This window comes from Glycine soja, chromosome 11 (assembly GCF_004193775.1).
Source record: "Glycine soja cultivar W05 chromosome 11, ASM419377v2, whole genome shotgun sequence".
Classification (NCBI taxonomy): Eukaryota; Viridiplantae; Streptophyta; class Magnoliopsida; order Fabales; family Fabaceae; genus Glycine; species Glycine soja.
The window spans coordinates 27,889,635-27,915,933 of NC_041012.1; the positions used below are offsets into that span (position 1 = coordinate 27,889,635).

The 26,299-nt window shown below is 38.7% G+C and overlaps 1 non-coding gene across 1 annotated transcript; it reads left to right on the forward strand.

Moving 5' to 3' along the window:
* The first annotated feature begins 13,858 nt into the window (after positions 1 to 13,858).
* LOC114377757 lies at positions 13,859 to 13,965 on the forward strand. Its single transcript, XR_003659193.1, has one exon. It is a non-coding gene; the product is annotated as a small nucleolar RNA R71 (small nucleolar RNA).
* Positions 13,966 to 26,299: the final 12,334 nt, after the last annotated feature.

Sequence of the window (26,299 nt, forward strand, 5' to 3'; positions counted from 1 at the left end):
GACCTACAAGCCATCATGCGTCCAGCTCAAGACGTTAAAGAAGCGCTACTAGGAGGCAACCTAGTAACTTTTAAATTTCTGCTTACTATTTTATCACCTTTTGTTTCTCAAGTCTTATTGGGACACACCTAGTTGCTCATGATCCTAAGAATTTAAATAAAACGAGCACAAGCTCGGAAGGTAGTCATACCTCACAAAATATATGTATGCGTGTTTAGGTAGTGAAAAATACCTTAGATATGCATGTATGTAATTTAGGTAGCAAACAACTACCTCACAAAATATATATATGTATGTTTAGGTAGCAAGATACCTTAGATATGCATGTATGTAGCAAAAGGATACCTCACAAAATATATATATGTATGTTTAGGTAGCAAGATACCTTGGATATGCATGTATATAGCAAAAATACCTCACAAAAATATACACATGTTTAGGTAGCAAAATACTTCATGAAAAAAAAGGGGAAAAAAAACAAAAACAAACGAGAAAAAGAAATAAACAAATAAAAAAAAAGAAGAAAAAAAAGAGAGAAAAAAGAAAAATAAGTTGTCTAGCTGAAAAACCAACATGCTTTCGAAAAGAGATGACTTCCAACTTTTCTTTGAAGAAAAATTCGCTGATCATAGCTAGTTTTTGAAAAAAAAATGTGTGTACACCTGAAGGGTGAATGCTGTGAAATTTTCCCGGACGCCCGAAATGGACTTGGATGAATGCATAAATGGATAAAAGAACATATTTTGGAAACATTGGGTTGACTAAAATAGAGGAAATGAATCCTGAGCCCTAGCATCACATGACCATAAAAATTTGACACTTGAGTGTCCGCATAGGTGCATGCATGACCAGTTTTGCATAAAGTTTCCAAATCATCATTTTTGCATTTGTGTCATGGGAATAATGTGGGGCACCCCTTTTATCCCTGAGCCAAACCAAACCCCGACATGTATCATGTCTAGCCATTCTACAAACCTTGAGCCAAAATCATGACTCACTATAATCCTTACCCTCAGAAGCAAAAAAGGAAAGAAGGAAAATTTCGAATCAAAGAGAAAGCAAAAAGAAAAGAAAGGAAATTCCCAATCAAAGAGTGGGAGAAAGCAAAAAGAAAAGAAAGGAAATTCCCAATCAAAGAGTGGGAGAAAGCAAAAAGAAAAGAAAGAAAATTCCCAACCAAAGAATGGGAGAAAGTAAAAAAAGGAAGGAAAGAAAGTTCTTGATCAAAGAAACTAGTAGAAATGTGCAGAAAGGTCTTTTGACCAGACAATATCTGAACGATACAGAATTGTCACCAAATGAACAAAAGAAAGAAAAGGAAACCATGACCTAAAGTGGTCTTCTCCCTTTGATTACCAACCAAAATCTTGTGCGTCGGTGACTTGTTCGCCTCGCGCAAAACCAAAACAGAAAAGGAAAAGGCAAAAAAATAATCAAAAGCCGAAAAACTCCACAAAAGAACCCATTCCCAAGGGAAGTCCTATTGATCCATGATCACACATGTAATTTTTGATTTGATAGGAAATAATTTGCAAAGTTAAGTCATGACATATCTATGGTTCGGAATTAGGATAAAACACTTACCTGTGCGAGATTGATACACTTTGAGTGGATTTCTTCTATTTTTGTCAAACCCAGTGTTTCCTCTAAATGGTCATTTAGAAAAAAAATGCTAACATCCAAAATCTCATATAAGGTTATGGGGGGATTTCATCAGCAGACTCTCCTTCCCCGGTAAACGCATTGTTTTTCACACAAAAAAGCGTATGCTGCTCTAATCAGTTGGAATATTTATCTCTTTACTAAAGCATGTTTGCATTTTAGTAAAGAAAACACCGAGACTTTTTCAAGTCTCACAAGTTATCCAGAACTACGTAGGTCTGAGTTCCTCATTGGAGGATACGTAGGAGCAAAAGCCTCGCTTTTGTCGACCACACTGCTTTCTGTTACCATGACCCAAGAGCTGGTAGCCTGCGGAGACACCTTACGGTTATCTGCACCTCGAGTGTGATTGATAAGCGGAGGCCAATATGGTCATCTGCACCCTTTCCGAAGATGTAGGCATCTTCTGGTGGAGACTTTTTCAAGTCTCACAAGTTATCTAGAACTACGTAGGTCTGAGTTCCTCATTGGAGGATACGTAGGAGCAAGAGCCTTGCTTTTGTCGGCCGCCCCATAATCTTTGTCATACTGACCCTGAGGTCATGTGACATGCACCCTTGTGTCATCCAGAGGCGGCGGGCCCGATGACACGCGGAGATACCTTACGGTTATCCGTACCCTTGTGTCATCCAAAGGCGGCGGGCCCGATGACACGCAGAGACAAAATTTGGTCATTTTGCACCCTTGTATCATCCAGAGGCGGCGGGCCCGATGATACGCGGAGATACCTTACGGTTATCCGCACCCTTTTGTCATCCAAAGGCGGCGGGCCCGATGACACGCAGAGACAAAATTTGGTCATTCTGCACCCTTGTATCATCCAGAGGCGGCGGGCCCGATGATACGCGGAGATACCTTACGGTTATCCGCACCCTTTTGTCATCCAGAGGCGGCGGGCCTGATGACAAGCAGAGACAAAATTTGGTCATTCTGCACCCTAGTATCATCCAGAGGCGGCGGGCCCGATGATACGCGGAGATACCTTACGGTTATCCGCACCCTTTTGTCATCCAGAGGCGGCGGGCCCGATGACAAGCAGAGACAAAATTTGGTCATTCTGCACCCTTGTGTCATCCAGAGGCGGCGGGCCCGATGACAAGCAGAGACAAAATTTGGTCATTCTGCACCCTTGTGTCATCCAGAGGCGGCGGGCCCGATGATACGCGGAGATACCTTACGGTTATCCGCACCCTTTTGTCATCCAGAGGCGGCGGGCCCGATGATACGCGGAAATACCCGAGTGGTTATCCGTATAAACATTCTTTTGCTATCTGTAAGACAGAACGCTTGATAGCATGCAGAGACTGACATAGTCTTCTGCACCTTTTGTTTCTCCGGGAACAACAAGTTATTTACATGCGGAAATTTTATGGTCACCCGCGACTCTCGTCAACCGAGAGGAGCGAAATTAGTGTCATACCCTAATTTTCGTCCGGGGACCTTTGCTTGATGACATGCGACCTTTCTTTGGTCCTTGTGAGGTGCTTGGCACCCATCATTAGGCAATTTGTGAAAATCCAGGAACGACAAGTCATGGTCACCCGCGACTCTCGTCAACCGAGAGGAGCGAAATTAGTGTCATACACTAATTTTCGTCCGGGGACCTTTGCTTGATGACATGCGACCTTTCTTTGGTCCTTGTGAGGTGCTTGGCACCCATCATTAGGCGATTTGTGAAATTCCAGGAACGACAAGTCATGGTCACCCGCGACTCTCGTCAACCGAGAGGAGCGAAATTAGTGTCATACCCTAATTTTCGTCCGGGGACCTTTGCTTGATGACATGCGACCTTTCTTTGGTCCTTGTGAGGTGCTTGGCACCCATCATTAGGCGATTTGTGAAATTCCGGGAACGACAAGTCATCGTCACCCGCGACTCTCGTCAACCGAGAGGAGCGAAATTAGTGTCATACACCAATTTTCGTTCGGGGACCTTTGCTTGATGACATGCGACCTTTCTTTGGTCCTTGTGAGGTGCTTGGCACCCATCATTAGGCAATTTGTGAAAATCCGGGAACAACAAGTCATTTGCATGTGGAGATTTTACGGTCACCCGCGACTCTCGTCAAATCGAGAGGAACGAAATTAGTGTTTTATCTTTACTTTCCTTTTATCTCCAATAAAAGACAAGTAAAGAGGGGCAACTGTCATACCCTAATTTCGTCCGGGGACCTTTGCTTGATGAAATGCGACCTTTCTTTGGTCCTTGTGAGGTGCTTGGCACCCATCATTAGGCAATTTGTGAATTTCCAGGACATGCCGGAAAACCAAAAAATATTGATGCACAATCCGTAAGTTTCCGTGACACACCGGAAATCAAATGGAAGCATCGTTGCATAATTAAGTGAGATTCCGTAACATTCCGTAAGTCAAAAAGGGGATGATTATGTAATCCGCAAGGTTCCGTAACATTACGGAAAGAAAACAAGTATCGTTACGAGATTCGTAAGTTTCCATAACTTTACGAAAAAAGAATCACCAAAAAAGGTAAGGAGGTGAACTTATCAAGATAGGGGTGTAAATAGCAATTCAAATCTAGGCCCTTCCAGAACATTTTGGAAATTGGGTTGCTTAAGGAGGAAGCAACTGGGCGGCAAGCTCCTCCACGTTTTTGAAAAATGGTTTTCGGGGCTTCCGCGGCTTCCGTAATACTTCCGTAAAATTTCCGAAAACCTTGGGTAAGCATATTCCACTTAACATTGGTAAAAGGGAAAAGAAAAAAGATGAAAATCAAATTCGAAAACAGTTCCGTAAGGCTTCCGTAACTTTTCCGTAAAATACGAAAAGGGGGGTGAACTTAGTAATTCGGGTGCGCTTAGAAATCTTCTCCATTAAGTCTTTGGGCGGCAAGCACCTCCTTTTTTTCTATAAATAGGGGAGGGGGGAGCTGTTTCAAAATGTTCAAGACCCCTTTGGCTATGCATTTCGGCTATTTTGGGCAAAAACACATTTTCGTGAAGAAAAATCGAGTCGAAGTGCTTCTGTAACGCTTCCGTAAGCGATTCTGTGGAAATTCTTCATCGTTCTTCGTCGTTCTTCACCGTTCTTCATCCGTTCTTCGTTCGTTCTTCGTTCTTCAACGGGTAAGTTTTCGAATCCGAGACTTTCAATTCATTTCTTGTTTTGTGTACTTTCACTTTAATTTCGTTTACTTTCAGTTTTCTTTTCTTCCCTTTTGACGTGCTTAAGCCATTTATTTAAGTCATTTCTCGCTTAATCTAAAAATAAAATAAATTTCCACCGATCGTTTGAATTGTATCATCCGTTAATTTCGTTTAAAATGAATTCCGACCGTTCGGTCATGCCGTAACCACGTTGGAAATAAAAAAAAGAGGTAAAATAATAATATAATAATCAAAAAAATATTTTTTTAGTAAAATAAAGCGAAAAATCAATCGGACGTTTTCTCTTTGGGATTTCTCATTCTTAATCGAATTGACTAATAACAAAGGTGAAACTAAGGCTAAAATCAACTCGCCTAGTCAAGCTCGTCCACAAAAATAGGTTTTTGAAAGTTTATCGCTTCAATTTCTTATTAAGTAAAATGGGTCATTTTTAAGGTCCAACGCCTTAAAATGATCACCTTTCAAGTAAAAAGAATCACTTGATTCACGCGAAAGCAAGAACTACGTAGGTCTGATTTCCTCATCGCAATTGAGGATACGTAGGAGCAAAAGCCCCGCTTTTGTCGACCACCCCAAGAGATCGTTAATGGTCCAACGCCTTAACGTTTCTCTCCTTTCAAAATCAAAAGACCGTTTAATGGTCCAACACCTTAAATGACCTTTTGTTCAATAAAAACATATTTTGCAAAAAAAGACAAAAACAACTTAACCAAACACTTTGTTCCGAAAGAACTACGTAGGTCTGATTTTCTCATCCCAATTGAGGAATACGTAGGAGCAAAGGGAAACACCCTTGTCGACCACAAAAAGAGAAAAAATATAAAAAGGGTATAAAGGATATAAGGACATAAAAGGGAACGTAAAAATCAAAGTCATGTTTGCACATTCGATTAAAGGCTGTCGTCCCTTGTGACGGACGTGTGGGGTGCTAATACCTTCCCCGCGCGTAAATACAACTCCCGAACCTTTCACTTAAAAGTTCGTAGATCGCGTCTTTTCCGGTTTTTCCGACGTTTTCCTCAAATAAACGTTGGTGGCGACTCCGCGCGTATTCCTTTCGTGGAACACGCATCCCGCAAGTCACGCGTCGCCCTCCCGCCGAAGGGTAGGTTGCGACAATCACCATGAGTTAAGCGTAAACCCCTTACTTGTTTTCATAAAAAAATCATTCTCATAAGTTCTATTTTAGAAAAAATTTATAATGAAAATCTACGCATAGATATCAATTTATAAAATGAAATTTTAATTTACATAGATAAAAGGTATTTTTCAATAATTTAAAAATAAGAAAAATAAATAAATAAATAATTATTTGTGTAAATCATAAGTTTAGATATCAATTTTACTCCCACTTTGTATTCCTCCTAATTTTATAAATTGCCGATTTTGGTCCCATAGTAGGTTATTAACTAATAACTATGATAATTAGAGATATTAAATTAATTGTAAATTAAATAAAAATTATTGATCATTAAAAAACTTTAATACAAGACTATTATTAATCCTAATAAGATTATTAATTTTTTTATAATTAATGGTTTTAATTAATTTGGAATTAAACTAATGATTTAATTAATTGAATTATTTGTTAATAATCTATCACGAGGACCAAAATCACTAATTTATAAAATTAGGGGACCAAAATCATGAATTTGAGAAACTTGGAAGACCAAAATTACTATTTAACCTATAATTAAGATTAATTTCTAGGTATTTTGATGTTCACATCTAAAATTACCATTGTATCTTTTAAACTTTTGGGGCAAAAGGAAATTACCATTGTGTCCTTTTAAAGTTTTGGGGAAAAAAACTTCACTTGTGTATACTACTTTATATAATAAAAGATTAAAGTGATTAAAAGATTATATAGGTTGGAGTTGATATCTATATTATTATTTTTAATATAAATAATTAGATGTTAGACACGTCGATAGATAGTATCCATTGATTAACATCAATTAGGTCTATATAAATGTATTCTTCTTTAAGAAATGAATGAATGAGAAATTGATCGAGGTCGTACCCGAATCAAATAAACATGATAATGCAGTAACTAGGAAGTGATCCTAGGTCGTTTCCCAACGAGCAATGATAAACCAAATGTTCATAATATACTTGCAGTAACAGTGACGATTGGGGGGGGTTGTTTGTTTTGTGATTTAAGGAGCAGAGCAAGTAAACTGGAATACGAAACTAATAATATTTAAAATGGGTTGTTTCCTCTGATTCAGAAGCCATTCTCTTATCCTGGGTTATGGAGAATTCGTCCCTAACAGTAACCACTTAATCCAACCCTATTTCAATTTACTAAGCGAAAATCAACCTAGGGTTGTCAATACGTGATTAGGCACCACATACACCAGTTAGCCCTTCGTCCATTAAGCATGAACGCAAGTTAGGCTTAGAGGCAATTAATCGAACATGAAGCGTGCACTGATTAATGTTCACGAATTTGGGTTAACTGGTGAAGGGAAAACTGCCAGGGAACCACATTATAAACGAAACCTCAAAGAGAGTTGGGCTTCTTCCTCAGAAGGAAACAACACCAGAATAATTAGCCTTCCATAGATCCAAACAGAAAACGTAAATGAAACATGAAGCAGAAACGTGAATAACAAAAACGTAAATGAGACAGAAACGAAAATGAAAACAGAAACGTAAATGAAAGTAGAAGAAGAAACAAGAACGAAATTGTAATTAGAAGCAGGAAATGGGAAATTGCATTAAGAACGAAAACAGTAGCATTAGAATAGAAAGAACTTAAAACCCTAAACAAAGCTCTGAATAATGAATGGCATAACAGAATGCCTTGCACGAATCCCAAGGCTGCTATTTAAAAAGAGTCACTCAAGGTCACTGGGCCCTATTACAATACTCTGGCCCAAAACGAAATAAACACTAAACCACATAAAATAAAATTGCGAAATTTCCTAATTAAAAATTAACTAAGGTAAGCGCTGCTTTATTTGCCCTCTTCAAGTCCACAACCAAAATACGGATTAAGCCCAATGTTTCATTAATTCCTGAAATTAGATTAAAAACATCAAATTAGCTAAATGAGACCAAATAATAAAACTGCCTACTTAATTGACAATTAAGACCAATCAGTAATTAAAATGGTGCAAAAAGGGTTTAGAAAATAGAAGAAAATGATGGCACATCAGAAATAAATGAAATTTACATTGTTTTCGTATTATTTTCTTTGTTGTTTTCTCTAGTCTTTGAGGCTTAAATACATTTTTAGTCTTTTAAATTTGGATAATTATTTTTTTAGTCCTCAAAAAAATATTTTTATTAGTCCCTCAAATTTTTTAAAAGCTACTTTTAGTTCCTTTCATTATTTGTGGCAACTTCACATAGTCATAAATTCAAAGGCCATGTTATGAACCAAATAAATAAACAAATTCCATGTTAACTGATGTAGCTCCATATAGAGCTTGTAGGCCTTGGATCTTCTTCATCAATGGAGGCATTTTCTTCTTGAAGATCAATGGCAACGAAATACAGAAAGAGGAAAAGTGATTAGAGACGCCACTTCAAGAAGAAGATGAGTCAAGAACAAGCTCACCACCATAGGAGGCCATGGATAAGAGCTTGAAGGTAGGAGAAGATGAGTGGAGAGAGAGGGAGAGAGGGTGATGAAGCTCCATATGGAGCTTGTAGGCCTTGGATCTTCTTCATCAATGGAGTCCTTTGCTTCTTGAAGATTAATGGCAGCGGAATGAAGAAGGAAGAAAGATGATTGGAGACACCACTTTTACGAGAAGATGAGTCAAGAACTTTTATTTTCAAAAAAATTACCCATTTCTTGAACATATCCTATGATTCAAAGAAAAACATGCAAAGTCGTACATGCACACAGAATTGACCCAAAATATTAAACTAAAAATCCGACGAAACTAATCAACATTAACAAATTAACACAACTAACAAATTAACAAAACCAACAAAACTAACAAAAACCAAAGAACACTCCCCCCCCCCATACTTAAACAACACATTGTCCTCAATGTAGCACAATTAACAGATTAAAACAATTAAACCATCAAATAGAATTGGACAAGTGTAATAAAAGCAAAGAAGGAGATAGGAAAAGAAGAACTCCCTAAGTCATGGTGGAGGAAGAGTAGGGTGGAGTAAGGAAGTCTCTTCCACCACTACGTCCACTAAAGAAGGGTTCGTGAGGAATGGCTTAAGTCGATGTCCGTTGACCTTGAAGCTCTTGTTTGTGGAGTCGCTTTTGATCTCAATTGTACCATAAGGAAAAACATTAGTAACAACAAAAGGACCAATCCACTTAGACCTCAACTTACCACTCATGAGTCCAAGCCTAGAATTATACAATAACACTTTTTGCCCAACCATGAAGTCCTTCTTAACTATCATGCTATCATGGAACTTCTTGGTCTTTTCTTTGTAGAACTTGGCATTCTCATAGGCTTCTAGGCGGATTTCATCTAACTCACTCAGTTGCAACTTTCTTTCCTCACCAGCTTGATCCATAGAGAAGTTGCAAGTCTTCACTGCCCAGTATGCTTTGTACTTAATTTCCACTGGAAGATGACATGCCTTTCCAAAGATAACCCGATAAGGTGACATTCCTATGGGTGCTTTGTAGGCAGTCCGATGTGCCCAGAGAGCATCATCAAGCCTGGTACTCCAATCTTTCCTGCATGGCTGCACAATCTTCTCTAAAATTCTCTTGATCTCCCTGTTAGAAATTTCTGCCTGTCCATTGGTCTGGAGGTGGTATGGTGTGGATACCCTGTGTACCACCCCGTACTTTTTAAGCAGGGCATGCATTGTTCTGTTGCAAAAATGGGTTCCTTGATCACTAACAATTGCTTTAGGTACTCCAAACCTGCAAAACAGATTAGACCTGACAAAATCTGCAACAACCTTAGCATCATTAGTTCTAGTGGGCTTGGCTTCCACCCATTTTGAAACATAGTCAACTGCAAGGAGAATGTAAACATAACCAAAAGAGACAGGAAAAGGGCCCATGAAATCTATACCCCAGACATCAAACACCTCACAGAATAGCATAGGTTGCTGAGGCATTTATTGTCGCCATGTAAGTGTATTTCCTGCTCTCTGACACTGCTCACAAGTGCTGCAGATCTTCCACGCATCTTTAAAGATGGTGGGCCAATAAAAACCACAATCAAGCACTTTGCGAGCTGTCCTTCGAACACCCAGATGACCTCCCGGTGCGGAAGAATGACAGAACTGCAGGACTCAGTCAGTCTCATGATCTGGAATGCATCGTCTAATGACCTGATCACTGCACAATTTCCACAAGTAGGGGTCATCCCAAATAAAATGCTTAGCATCACTTTTAATTTTATCTTTTTGGGCCTTAGATGCTAAGGGAGGAAAAACAGAAGCAACCAAATAATTGACAATGTTAGCAAACCAGGGAGTAGAAAGAGAGTCAGAAATACTATACAGTATATACAAATGATCATCCGGGAAATCATCCCGAATGGGTGAATTCGCATCCGATACACGTTCGATCCGACTCAAATGATCAGCAACTAAATTTTGTGCTCCGCTCCTATCACGAATCTCCAAGTCAAACTCTTGAAGCCAGAGCATCCATCGGATCAACCTAGGCTTAGAATCAGCCTTCTTCAACAAGTACTTTAGAGCTGCATGGTCAGTATAAACAATGATGCGGGTACCAAGCAAATAAGATCGAAATTTTTCAAGAGCAAAAACTATGGCTAGAAGCTCCTTCTCAGTAGTAGTATAATTCGCTTGGGCAGCATCTAAAGTCCTAGAAGCATAATATATCACCCTGGGCAATTTATCAATTTTCTGAGCAAGGACAGCCCCCAACGCATAATTTGATGCATCACACATAAGCTCAAAAGGGGCTGTCCAATCGGGTGCCTGGATGATGGGGGTGGTAGTCAGCGCTCTTTTGAGGCAATCAAAAGCCTCTTTGCATCTGTCATTAAAGTCAAACTCCACCTCCTTTTGCAACAAGTTGGACAGTGGAAGGGCTACTTTGCTAAAATCCCTTATAAAGCGCCTGTAGAATCCTGCATGACCAAGAAAAGATCGCACCTCTCGAACACAAGAGGGGTAAGGCAATTGTGAAATAACAGAAATTTTTGCAGGATCTACTTCAATACCCTTATTGGAAATAATGTGGCCTAAAACTATACCTTGCTCAACCATAAAATGACATTTTTCAAAATTTACAACAAGGTTAGTTTCAATGCATCTATTCAAAACTTTTTCCAAACTATCCAGACAACCATCAAAAGAGGATCCATACACAGTGAAATCATCCATGAATACCTCTATGCAATTTTCTAAGAAGTCACTGAAAATACTAATCATGCACCGCTGGAAGGTACCAGGGGCATTGCACAGGCCGAAAGGCATCCTCCTATAGGCAAAAGTGCCGAAGGGGCAGGTGAATGTGGTATTTTCCTGATCCTCAGGAGCAATAGTAATTTGCATATAACCAGAAAACCATCAAGGAAACAGTAGTGAGATTTACCTGCCAGGCGCTCAAGCATCTGGTCAATGAATGGCAGGGGAAAATGGTCTTTTTTGGTAACTTGGTTCAGCCTCCTATAGTCAATGCAGACTCTCCAACTGTGCTGCACCAGAGTAGAAATCAGCTCCTCGTTCTCATTTTTGATCACTGTGAGGCCGGTCTTCTTCGGGACTACCTGGACGGGACTCACCCATTGGCTGTCGGAGATAGGATAAATGATTCCAGCTTGCAAAAGCTTGGTTATCTCCTTCTTCACTACATTAAGAATCATTGGGTTGAGTCTTCTCTGTGGCTTTCTTACTGGTTTAGCTCCATCATCTAAATTTATTTGATGCATACATGTGGATGGGCTAATACCAGGAATGTCTGCCAGGGTCCATCCTATAGCTTTCTTATGCTTCTTGAGAACAGACAACAACTTCTCCTCTTGCTCATCAGTAAGGGAGGCAGATATAATCACTGGAAAACTTTTGCTATCATCCAAGTAAGCATATTTTAAATTTGATGGCAGAGGCTTCAATTCTGGTGTGGTTGGCTAGGTAGTGGTAGAAGGAGATGGTTTCTCAGCTTGTACCTCATAAAGAAAGTCAGAGGTATGTGTACTTCCTAAAACATGGTTAGTCCTATCTGACTCTATAAAATCAATCTCAAGAGGTAAAACACCACCACCAGACATGCAATCAATATCACTTTCAGATTCACTTTCAGCATCAAATTCAGACATATGATCAAGTACAATTTCAGACTCAATGCATGAAGAGTGAGAGGTATGCAGATTAGAGTAAAGATCAGTCATGTATTCATCAACAACATGGTCAATTATTTCAGCACGAAATACAAAAAGATCTTTAGATAGGTATTTCATAGCATCCAGAATATTAAAATGAACAGTTATATCACCAAACTCCATGGATAGTGTGCCTGCATAAACATTTATCTTAGTTCTAGCAGTTTTCATAAAGGGTCTGCCTAGAATGATGGGAACTGATCCTTGAGAAAATCCATCTTCCATATTCAAAATATAAAAATCAACAGGGAAAATTAGTTCACCAACTCTAACTAAGACATCTTCTATGAAACCAACAGGGTAGGCAACACTTCTATTAGCTAAATGAATTACCACATCAGTTGACTGCAAGGGACCTAGAGATAGAGAATTAAAAATAGACAGAGGCATAACACTAACAGAAGCTCCTAAATCTAGCATGGCATTGTCAAACTTACTATTCCCTATAATACAAGGTATGCTGAATGTACCTGGATCTTTACATTTTTTAGGAATTTGGGGAACAGATTTACCGATCAGTGCAGAGACATTTCTGCCCATGCTAATTCGTTCACTTCCTTTAAGATTCCTCTTATTAGTGCACAGCTCCTTCAAGAATTTGGCATATCTTGGAATTTGCTTTATTGCATCCAGCAGAGGTATGTTTACCTCTACTTTTCTGAATGTTTCCAAGATTTCTTTCTCTGCCTCTTCCATTTTTTTGTTGGAAACTGCTCTTGGAGGGAATGGAAGAGGAGGAATGTGTTGCTTCTGCAAATCAGAATTACCAGTGGAAGATTCACCTGCACAGAAATTGTTAGGTAAATTTTTGTCGTTACCTTTTTCTGGAGTAGAGTGAAGTTTGGCAGGTTCATTTGCAGATGAGGAAGGTGTTACGGGTTGAGGTCCTTGACACTGATTTCCCGACCTCAATGAAATGGCACTGACATTTTTGGGATTTTGGACAGCTTGGGAAGGTAGCTTGTCAGAATTCTGGGATTGTTGTTGATTCAATTGTGTAGCCAATTGTCCCATCTGATTGGTTAAGCTCTGAATGGAGGTTCTGGTCTCTTGTTGAAACTGCATGTTCTGCATAGTCATTTGCCTCACAAGTTCTTCGAGGGAAGGTTGTGGATGAGTCTCAACTGTTGGCTGTTTCTGGGGCTGTTGCTGTTGTTGGATTGGTGGAGGAATGTATGGTGTGCTTGGGCCAGCAGCATTTTGGAAGGAAGGAGCAGGCTGCTGTTGTTGTTGCTGAGGGCTAGACCATCTGAGATTAGGGTGATTCCTCCATCCAGGGTTGTATCTGTTGTTGGAGAGGTCATAATTGTTCTGCTGTGGTTGATTTTGCTACTGAGGTTGAGGAGGTCTATTGTAAATATTAGCAGCATAAGCTTCGGGCTGCTCAATTGCTCCAGGTTGCTGCATGGAAGGGCCAAGGTCTGTATGGTGGTCAGCAGAGGAGCACAAACCATAGACCCTTGCAACAGGTACAGATTTCTGGTTCAAGGCCAACTGGGTTACCAAGTTAACCAATGCATCCAATTTGCCTTCAAGCTTCTTAGTTTCAGATGATGCAACTGAGTTTGTAGCTACCTCATGCACTCCTCTAATGACTATAGCATCATTTCTGGCGCTAAACTGCTGGGAGTTGGAAGCCATCTTCTCAATTAAATTTCTGGCTTCAGCAGGAGTTATGTCTCCAAGGGCTCCACCACTGGCAGCATCTATCATACTTCTCTCCATATTACTGAGTCCTTCATAAAAATATTGGAGAAGCAGCTGCTCTGAAATCTGATGGTGAGGGCAACTGGCACATAGTTTTTTAAATCTCTCCCAGTATTCATACAGACTCTCTCCACTGAGTTGTCTAATACCTGAGATATCCTTCCTAATGGTTGTGGTCCTGGAAGCAGGGAAATTTTTTTCTAAGAATACTCTCTTCAGGTCATCCCAGCTCGTGATGGACCTTGGAGCAAGGTAATACAGCCAGTCCTTTGCCACTCCCTCTAAAGAATGAGGAAAAGCCTTCAGAAATATATGATCCTCTTGGACATCTGGGGGTTTCATGGTGGAGCAGACAATATGAAATTCCTTCAAATGTTTGTGCGGGTCTTCACCTGCAAGGCCATGAAACTTTGGAAGCAAATGAATTAGTCCAGTTTTAAGAACATATGGGACATCCTCATCAGGGTATTGGATGCACAAGCTTTCGTAGGTGAAATCAGGTGCAGCAATTTCCCTTAGAGTCCTCTCACGGGGTGGAGGTTGTGCCATGTTCTCAGAATGTTCAAAATCAGAATGCTCAGAATCAGAATGCTCAAAATTGTAATGCTCAAAATCAGGATGTTCAAAATCACCAATAACATAATGCACAGATTCACCAGTAATGGAATGCTCAGGATGATCAAAAGGTATAAAATGATGCCTAACTAATCTATGAAATTTCCTATCTATCTCAGGATCAAAGGGTTGTAAGTCAGATGGATTGCCTCTAGTCATACACTACATTCAGCATGCACAACTAGTTACTTTGTCATGTAAATAAAGGTGCAGGTTTGAACTACAACTACCCTCAAATGATATCCAAATGACTTGAAATTTTGTGAGAAACCTTATAAAATGATGAGAAGATAGCACAAAAAATTTCAGGCAAAAATTCAAAGTCTAACTATGGAAGCTATAAATGGTAGATTAAGAAAAATAAGTGAATAAAACTTGAAAAATAAAAAAACTTTTGACAGAATCACTATTTTTGGATGATGGAGACCTCAACCAGCCTATGGCAGGCTGCCATGACGTAGGAAATTTTTTTCTACCCCAAATACATATATAATAATTGCGATTCTGATAACCGGAGCAAAAGTTATGGCCGTTTGAAGTTTCGACAAACACAAAATTTGCTACTTTTTTGGAACTTTCAAATCTGACCAAACTAAAGGCTCTAGCTATTTTTCCCACAAAATATAGATTAAAAGAAGTTACCACAAAAAAATTCAGCCAAAAATAACAACTCTAGCTACTAAAACAAAAAATCTCAAATAATTCAGCATGGGTGGTCGCTAAAATCCGTCTCTACTTGATTTCTACTACTACTCTGTTTTGCCGCAAGCAAAAGTGGTCGCTAAGTCCGTCGCAAAAGACTATTCACAACAAAACACCCAAACTGAAACAGGGGAAGCGCTTAATAGGAAAACTGAAACAGAACACACACTAAACAAAATACCAAGACACTAAACAACACTAACACACATACTAACACAATACTAACAATTAAACATAAAACACGAAGGAATTAAACACACAACACTAGCTAGCTATTATGAATCTTTGGACACTGCTCCCCGGCAAAGGCGCCAAATTTGATCGAGGTCGTACCCGAATCAAATAAACATGATAATGCAGTAACTAGGAAGTGATCCTAGGTCGTTTCCCAACGAGCAATGATAAACCAAATGTTCATAATATACTTGCAATAATAGTGACGATTTGGGGGGGGGGTTGTTTGTTTTGTGATTTAAGGAGCAGAGCAAGTAAACTGGAATACGAAACTAATAATATTAAAAATGGGTTGTTTCCTCTGATTCAGAAGCCATTCTCTTATCCTGGGTTATGGAGAATTCGTCCCTAACAGTAACCACTTAATCCAACCCTATTTCAATTTACTAAGCGAAAATCAACCTAGGGTTGTCAATACGTGATTAGGCACCACATACACCAGTTAGCCCTTCGTCCATTAAGCATGAACGCAAGTTAGGCTCAGAGGCAATTAATCGAACACGAAGCGTGCACTGATTAATGTTCACGAATTTGGGTTAACTGGTGAAGGGAAAACTGTCAGGGAACCACATTATAAACGAAACCTCAAAGAGAGTTGGGCTTCTTCCTCAGAAGGAAACAACACCAGAATAATTAGCCTTCCATAGATTCAAACAGAAAACGTAAATGAAACATGAAGCAGAAACGTGAATAAAAAAAACGTAAATGAGACAGAAACGAAAATGAAAACAGAAACGTAAATGAAAGTAGAAGAAGAAACAAGAACGAAATTGTAATTAGAAGCAGGAAATGGGAAATTGCATTAAGAACGAAAACAGTAGCATTAGAACAGAAAGAACTTAAAACCCTAAACAAAGCTCTGAATAATGAATGGCATAACAGAATGCCTTGCACGAATCCCAAGGCTGCTATTTAGTTCCTTTCATTATTTGTGGCAACTTCACATAGTCATAAATTCAAAGGCCATGTTATGAACCAAATAAATAAACAAATTCCATGTTAACTGATGTAGCTCCATATAGAGCTTGTAGGCCTTGGATCTTCTTCATCAATGGAGTCATTTTCTTCTTGAAGATCAATGGCAACGAAATACAAAAAGAGGAAAAGTGATTAGAGACGCCACTTCAAGAAGAAGATGAGTCAAGAACAAGCTCACCACCATAGGAGGCCATGGATAAGAGCTTGAAGGTAGGAGAAGATGAGTGGAGAGAGAGGGAGAGAGGGTGATGAAGCTCCATATGGAGCTTGTAGGCCTTGGATCATCTTCATCAATGGAGTCCTTTGCTTCTTGAAGATTAATGGCAGCGGAATGAAGAAGGAAGAAAGATGATTGGAGACACCACTTTTACGAGAAGATGAGTCAAGAAGAAGCTCACCACCATAGGAAACCATGGATAAGAGCTTGAAGGTAGGAGAAGATGAGTGGAGGGATAAGGAGAGAAGGAGCACGAAATTTTGTGCCTCATAAGAGCTCTAAACTTTGAATTGTAATTCTCAAATGATAAAAGTTGAAAAGATGAACACACATAGCCTCTATTTATAGCCTAAGTGTCACACAAAATTGGAGGGAAATTTGAATTTCTATTCACATTTCATTTGAATTTGAAATTCAATTTGTGGAGCCAAAATTTCACTAATTATGATTAGTGAATTTTAGTTATGGTTCAGTCCACTAATCCAAGATCAAGTCCAAGATTCTCCACTAAGTGTGCTTAGGTGTCATGAGGCATGTAAAGCAAGAAGGACATGCACAAAGTGTGACTATATAATGTGGCAATGGGTGTAGCAAGCAAATGCTCAGCTACCCCTCTAAAATTTAATTGGATTGGGCTTTTCCTAATTCAATTAAATTTATTTCCCAACACACACATCAAATATTAACTTAAATACGTGTGAAATTACAAACTACCCCTAATACAAAAACTAGTCTAAGTGCCCTAAAATACATGGGCTAAAAAATTCTACATTTCTAGGGTACCTGTTAGTCGTCTTATATGACTAACTTTTGTATAGAAAACATTTTCCAAAACTTGTATAGTTCCCCCAATTTATGGTTATTTTGTAGTGATTTTGTAAATAAATCTTGTTTTATTGTTAAAGTTGTCTCTAGAATATTTCCATTGGATTTAATGATGAAATCTGTGCAATTTCAGGTGAAAAAGAGGCTAAGTCATGAAGCGCCAGTACCCTACCTACATTATGGAGCCCTAAATACAAGGCCCAAAAATAATGAAATCCTAGTCTAATATGTACAAAGATAAGTGGACCCAACCTTGGCCCATGGGCTCAAAAATCTATCCTGAGGTTCATGAGAACCCTAGGGTCTTCTTTAGCAACTCTAGCCCAATCCTCTTGGAGCCTTTTGCTCATGACTCTAGTGACTGGCCCTTCCTAGGGAGGATTGCATCATCCCCTCCCCCTAGGAGGTCTGACCTATAGGAATTGTTATTGATCCTCTCCGAGACCTGAAAAGGTCCATCCGATCTAGGGCTAAGCTTGGATTTCTTTTTAGTAGGGAATCTATCCTTCCTAAGATGGAGCCAAACCTAGTCCCCCTTATTAAGAACTAGCTCCTTTCTTTCTCTATTACCTTTAGTTGAATACACCTTTATTTTGTTCTCTATTTGGTTCTTAACCCTCTCATGCAACTTCTTTACAAACTCTGACCTAGATTTCCCTCTACACCTCTTTGGGTTCTAGGAAGCCCAAGGACAAAGTCCATACTAATGTCTACCCAAGGTGCAGATGGGATGGGTAAGGGTGTATATAGCCCATGAGGCATCACCCTAGACTTGGTTTGTAAACAAGCCACACACCTAGTGCAATGCTTATGGACATCTTTCTTCATATGGGGCCAATAAAACTTTTCTTTGCGTAAGACAAGGGTCTTGTCTATCCCAAAGTGGCCCATGAGCCCACCCTCATAGCTCTCTTTCACAAGTAATTTCCTGATGGATCCTTGGGGTATGCAAAGCTTTCCCTCTTTGAACAAATACCCCTTAACCAAATAAAATCCATCTTGGGCCTTTTTCCCACAACTCTCATAAATGGGAGAGAAATGTTCATCTGAAGCATACAATTCCCTAATGTTATCAAATCCTAAAATTTAAGCTCCTGGGGAGCAAAACAATGTGTGCCTCCTAGAGAGGGCATCAATTACCACATTTCTTTTTCCTTTTTTGTATTTGATAACATATGGAAATTGCTCTAGGTACTCTACCCATTTTGCATGCATTTTGTTTAACTTGTTTTGCCCTCTAATGTACTTAAGTGATTCATGATCACTATGAATGACAAATTCCTTGGAAACAAGGTAATGTTACCAAGTTTGGAGGGCTCTTATTAAGGCATAAAACTCTTTAGCATAGGTGGGGTAGTTGAGGGTGGCACCATGAAGTTTTTCACTAAAATAAGCAATAGGGTGCCCACCTTGTAACAATACAACTCCAACTCCCACTCAAAAGGCATCACATTCTAGCTCAAAATTTTTAGAAAAGTCAAGAAGAGCTAGAACAGGTGCCTTAGTAAGCTTTTCTTTGAGAAAAGCAAAGGCTTGCTCTTGTCTTTCACCCCAAGTAAATGCCACATTCTTCTTCACCATCCCATTGAGAGGTGAGGCAATTGTAGAGAAATTAGGAACAAACCTTCTATAGAAGCTTACTAACCCATGGAAGCTCCTAATATCTCCCACACTTTTTAAGGTGGGCCATTCTTGGATGGCCTTGATTTTCTTAGGGTCCACTTGGACCCCATTTCTACCAACTACAAACCCTAAGAAAACAATATTATCTACACAAAAGGTACACTTTTTAGGGTGGGCCATTCTTGGATGGCCTTGATAAAATGGTTCAGCTTATACAGAAGCTTTACATCAAATTTTAGTAATGATCCACTAACCTAGAATTAAAAGAACTTAATGCCATTAACCTAGGAAATTAAAGGAACTTAATGGCTGAGTGTAACTGAAATTGTGGCAACCAAAAGTCACCCCCAATAGCCATCAAGTCAGCCACCATTTGGTCTCCCAAAAGGCTGATGCCTAGGTTGCCAATTGGGCCCTTATTACAACTTGAACTAAACCTAACTAAAGCCCTTTTAGTTGATTAACCCAAAACATATTTTTGTGTTGGATCGAGTGGCCTCAGAATAATTAAGAAGGGGGGGGGGTTGAATTAATTATTCCTAAAACCTTACCAATTAAAAAAATACTCTTTTAAGGCTTTTACTTATGTTGTTAAGAGAATATGGAGTAGAAGAGAAACTTAACAGAAAGTAAAAGCGGAAATTAAATCCACAAGAGATGTACCCTCTCTTGTTCTCAGTCAAACCCAAGTATATGTACCCTCTACTTGTACCACAAAGGATGTACCCTCCAATGTGTTAAGACAAAGATCTCAGGCTGTTACACCTTTGATACTCTGTGAATGGGGATACAAAAGAATTCTCAGGCGGTTAAACCTTTGAACGCTTTTGTATTAGGGAATGGGAAGAATCAAAAGAATTCCCAGACTGTGTCGTGTTGAATTCTTTGACATGGGAGAAGGGAGACAGAAAAGAATTCAGGCGGTTAGTCCTTCCTTCTTTTGGAAAAGAGAGAAAAGAGACACAAAAAGAATTCAGGCGGTTAGTCCTTGGCGAATTCTTTTTGGCAAAGGGAGAAGAGAATGAAAAGGATGAATGGCACAAGTTTTCAAGGTTTGGAAAACCAGAAAACTTCATAAAGCTTTTGGTACAAAGAAGAAGAAGAAGCTCAAAGAGATTCAAGGCTTGTAAAGGATTGTTTGAATGAATTGGAAAAGTGTTCAAGATTGGAAATGATTGATTCTAAAATGCAAAACAAAGCCTTGCTTTTATAGACTCTTCATGTCTGGTCAAGAAGACCATTTAGAAGAGTTATAACTTTTAGAAAAACTTAAAACCCATTTGAAAAAGTCAAAACCTTTTTGAAGAGTTACATCTTTAGATTTTTCAGAAACAAACACTGGTAATCGATTACCAAATATGTGTAATCGATTACACAAAGCTTTTGAGTGAAACAATGTGACTCTTCACATTTAAATTTGAATTTCAATGTTCAAGGACACTGGTAATCGATTACCAAAACATTGTAATCGATTACAGCCTTTTGAAAATATTTGGAACGTTGTAAATTCAGTTTGAAAACATTTTCAAACTTAGTTTGCTACTGGTAATTGATTACAACAATATGGTAATTGATTACCAGAGAGTAAAAACTCTTTGGTAAAGGTTTTGTCAAAAACTCATGTGCTATTCAAAGTTTTGAAAAAACTTTTTAGTACTTATCTTGATTGAGTCTTTTCTTCATTCTCGAATCTTGAGTCTTGAATCTTGATCTTGATTCTTGAGATCTTGATTCTTGATTCTTGATTCTTGAATCTTGATCTTTGATTCTTGAGATCTTGAATCTTGAATCTTGATACTTCTTTGTAGGCTTTCTTCTTGAGTCTTGAATTCTTGATTCTTGAATCTTGATCTTGATCTTGATTCTCTTGAGATGTTCTTTGATTCACTTGAGCTTTTTGTTCATAATCTTTTGTTGTCATCATTGTTATCATCAAAACACCTTTTAATCATTGTTGATTCATCATAAAGCTTTCCTTCCACATTTTGGTCAGCCAACTTTACAAGGATTGGGCCATTATTTAGACAAACTAAACACTCTAAAATTGAGACAAAGTGGTGCCATTTAGTCCTCCTCCATTTGGGCCATGATACAACTCACAACCTTGGACTTTTCTCCTTGAAACTTGGGCTTGTATTCAAATAGTATGGACAACACTTGTTGAATATCTTCCTTGGCTTTCCTTGCTCTAGCCCTTGTCATAGGTCCTCCAAGTCCTTCAAGTGGATCCTTGCTTTTGCTCTTGGTCATGTCCTCATCATTCTCTCCCTCTTGAGAAGGATTTGTCCTCAAATCAAATTCTTCATCTGCATCAAAAAGAGATAAGCCAGAGACATTGAAAGTGGAACTAACATTATACTCACCGGGTAGCTTAACTTTGTAAGCATTGTCATTAATTCTTTCAAGCACTTGAAATGGTCCATCTCCCCTTGGTTGAAGCTTTGATTTCCTTTGTTCCGGAAACCTTTCTTTCTCATGTGCACCCAAACCCAATCTCCGGGTTCGAAGACAACCTTCTTTCTCCCTTTGTTGGCTTGTTTAGCATAACTTTTATTTTTCCTCTCAATTTGATCTTTGACTCTCTCATGAAGCTTCTTCACATAGTCTGCCTTTGCTTGACCTTCTTTATGCTTAAAAACAGAAACATTAGGCATAGGCAAAAGATCAAGAGGAGTTAGTGGGTTAAAACCATAAACAACTTCAAAAGGACAACAATTAGTAGTGCTATGAACAGCTCTATTGTAAGCAAACTCAACATGGGGTAAACAAGCTTCCCAAGTTTTTAAGTTTTTCCTCAAAACTGTCCTAAGCAAAGTTCCCAATGTCCTATTAACAACTTCCATTTGCCCATCGGTTTATGGGTGACAAGTGGTTGAAAATAACAATTTAGTGCCCAACTTACCCCACAAAGTCCTCCAAATATGGCTTAGGAACTTAGAGTCCCTATCACTAACAATGCTCCTTGGCAAACCATGGAGTCTCACAATCTCCTTGAAAAACAAATCAGTCACATGGGAAGCATCATCAACTTTTTTACATGGAATAAAATGAGCCATTTTAGAAAACATATCAACGACCACAAAAATGGAATCTCTACCACTGCTTGTTTTTGGCAGCCCCAAAACAAAATCCATGGATAAATCAATCCAAGGATACTCCAGAATTGGCAATGGAGTATACAATCCATGAGGCTTTACCTTTGACTTTGCCTTCTTACATACAATGCAATGTTCACAAAATTTCTGCACATCCTTTTTCATATGAGACCAATAAAAATGTTCTTGCAATGTTTCTAGAGTCTTTTGGACCCCAAAATGCCCCATTAAACCTCCTTCATGTGTTTCACAAACAAGCAAGTTTCTTGTAGAACATTTAGGCACACACAATTTGTTTTCTTTGAAAAGAAATCCTTCATGTCTAAAGAAACCATTTTCTTAAAAATTTTCACAATTTTTGAAAATTTCTCAAAAAGTTTCATCATTTTCATACATGCTTTTCAAACATTCAAGACCAATCAATTTTGTTTCAAGCATAGAAAGTAATGCATGACGTCGAGAAAGAGCATCAGCTACAATATTACCTTTTCCCTTTTTATGTTTGATAATATAAGGGAATTGCTCTAGGAATTCCACCCACTTCGCATGCCTTTTGTTAAGCTTGCCTTGCCCCTTGATATATTTGAGGGACTCATGGTCACTATGAATGACAAATTCCTTGGGATAAAGGTAGTGTTGCCATGTTTTCAAAGCCCGTACTAAGGCATACAACTCCTTATCATAAGTTGAATAGTTAAGGGTAGGACTACTTAACTTTTCACTAAAATAAGCAATTGGATGACCTTCTTGCATCAACACAGCCCCAATCCCAACATTTGAAGCATCACACTCAATTTCAAAAGATTTTTGAAAGTTTGGCAATGCAAGTATGGGAGCATTAGTTAGCTTTTGCTTAAGAATATTGAAAGCTTCTTCTTGTTTCTCTCCCCATTTGAAACCAACATTTTTCTTGAGCACTTCATTGAGAGGTGCTGCCAATGTGCTAAAATCCTTCACAAATCGTCTATAAAAACTTGCTAAGGCATGAAAACTCCTCACCTCGGTCACGGACTTAGGTGTAGGCCATTCTTGAATAGCCCTAACCTTCTCCTTATCAACTTGCACTCCTTTTGAACTTACAACAAATCCAAGAAACACAACATGGTTAGTACAAAATATGCATTTTTCAAGATTGGCATACAATTGTTCTTCTCTAAGCACACACAAGACAGATTTTAAATGATCAGTATGCAAATCAAGTGAAGTGCTATAGATAAGAATATCATCAAAGTACACCACAACGAACTTTCCTATGAACTCTCTCAAGATATGGTTCAGTAATCTCATGAAAGTGCTAGGAGCGTTAGTTAGGCCAAAAGGCATAACCAACCATTCATACAAACCATATTTTGTTTTAAAAATAGTTTTCCATTCATCCCCTTCTCTAATCCTAATTTGATTGTATCCACTTTTTAAATTGATTTTAGAGAAGTAACATGCACCATGCAATTCATCAAGCCTAGGTATAGGATGCCTATATTTAGTGGTGATGTTATTAAGGGCTCTACAATCGGAACACATGCACCATGTCCCATCCTTTTTAGAGACCAAAATCACCGGGACAGCACAAGGACTCATACTATCTCTTACCCAACCTTTGCTAATGAGTTCATCCACTTGTCTTTGAATCTCTTTGGTTTCTTGTGGATTACTTCTATAGGCTGGCCTATTGGGCAAAGAAGCTCCTGGAATGAGATCAATTTGATGCTCAATTCCCCTCAAAGGTGGTAGTCCACTTGGCACATTTGATGGAAACATGTCTTGAAAATCCTGCAAAAGAGTTTTAACACTAGAAGGCACTTCAAAATCATCAAAAGTGTTAGTGGTCAAAATCTGATTTTTGCAAAACAAGATGTATAGTGACTGTTTAGCACGAAACAACCTCTTGACCTCACTTTTTGTGGCTAAATAGCTCTCCCTCACTTCAAGTGTTTCACTCTTCTTTTGTTCACTCTTTTTCCTCTCAAGTGTTTCCCTCTTTTTCTCACTCTCAAGTGTTTTGCTCACTTTTTCTTTTTCTCTTTTCTCTTGAAGAAGTTTTTCTCTCATTTTCTCTTGATCCTCACACACTTCTTGTGGACTCAATGGTTTGAGCACAATCTTTTTGTCTTGGTGCATGAAAGAGATTTTGTTGGTGTAACCGTCATGATTGGCTCTTTTATCAAATTACCATGGTCTCCCCAAAAGTAAGTGACTGACCTCCATAGGAACAACATCACAAAGTACCTTATCATTGTATTTCCCAATGGAAATGTCCACTTCAACTTGCTGCCTCACTTGCACCTCTCCATCCTTACTAAGCCATTGAAGTTTGTATGGCCTAGGATGTGGCTTAGTAGCTAAATTTAGCTTTGACACTAATCTAGCACTAGCCACATTGGTGCAACTACCTCCATCAATGATCACCATGCACACCTTGCCATTGATTAAACATCTAGTGTGAAAGATGTTTTCTCTTTGGCTCTCCTCCTCTTGCTTCAATTGACCACCAAGTAACTGTCTAATCATCAAAAAATCTCCCTCCGGAGTCTCTTCTTCCTCTGCGTACTCACTCTCCTCTTCCTCTTCAACATCGGATTCACTTATATATTCTCCATCTCTAAGAACCATGGACCTTTTGTTAGGGCACTCATAAGCATAGTGTCCTAGGCCTTGGCACTTGAAACACTTCACATCTCTACTCCTTTTAGAGGGTTCCTCTTGGGACTTTGAGCGAGTTTTTGATGGGGTGGGTGTGGAACTACTAGAAGTAGCAGTCCCATCTTTCTTACCTTTGTCTTTCCAACTAGAAGAAACAAAGTTGGTAAAACTCCTCTTAGCCAAATCATCCATTTCAACAAACTCCTTTCCTTTTTAATTGTTGCTCTACTTGGATTGCTTTGTGAAGAAAATCATTCATTTCAACAAACTCCTGCAACTCGACAATATCACGGATATCATTAGTCAAACCATTAAGAAATCGAGCCATAGTTACCTCCTCATCTTCTTCAATCTTTTCTTGAATCATGAGCACATCCATTTCCTTCAAATACTCTTCAACCCCCTTGTTGCCTTGGGTTAGTTTTTGGAGCTTGAATTTCAAATCCCTTGAGTAACTAGCCGACACATAACGCTTCCTCATGATCCTTTTCATCTCCTCCCATGTATCTACCATTGGCTCTTCATTTCTTGCTCTCTCCTTTTGTAGCTTGTTCCACCACACAAGAGCATAGTCGGAAAACTCTGTGGCGGCAAGCTTCACCTTTTGGTCCTCCTTATAGTTGTTGCATGAGAAAACATGCTCTATGATGTGCCATCATTTTCTTCTATTTCTTAAACCCTTTTTGCACCATTTTAATTATTGATTAGTCTTAATTGTCAAATTAATTAGGCAGTTTTATTATTTGGGCTCATTTAGCTAATTTGATGTTTTTAATCTAATTTCAGGAATTAATGATGCATTGGGCTTAATCCGGATTTTGGTTGTGGACTTGAAGAGGGAAAATAAAGCAGCGCTTACCTTAGTTAATTTCTAATTAGGAGATTGTAATTTTATTTTATGTAGTTCAGTGTTTATTTCGTTTTGGGCCAGAATAATGTAATAGGGCCCAGTTACTTTGAGTGACTCTTTTAGATAGTAGCCTTGGGATTCGTGCAAGGCTATTATGTTAGACTATTAATCAGGGCATAGGGTTTATGTTTTAGGTTTTTCTGTTCGAATGCTACTCTTCACGTAATGCAATTTTCTATTTTCTGCTTCTAATTACAATTTCGTTCTTGTTTCTTCTGCTGCTTTAATTTACGTTTCTGCTTCATTTACGTTTCTGCTTTTATTTTCATTTACGTTTTCTGCTTTTATTGAATCTATGGAAGGCTAAGTTTTCTTGTGTTGTTTCCTTCTGAGGATGAAGCTAAACTCTCTTCGAGGTTCTGTTTATAATGTAGCTTCCTGGCAGTTTTCCCTTCACCAATTAACCCACATTCGTTAATATTAATTTGTGCATGCTTCGTGTTCGATTAATTGCCTCTGAGCCTAACTTGCGTTCATGCTTAATGGATGAAGGGTTAATTGGTGTATGTGTTGCCTAATCACGTATTGACAGCCCTAAGTTGGTTTTCGCTTAGTAAATTGAAATAGGGTTGGATTAAGTGGTTAACTGTTAGGGACGAATTCTCCATAACCTAGGACAAGAGAGTGGCTTCTGAATCAGAGGAAACATCCCATTTTTAATACTAT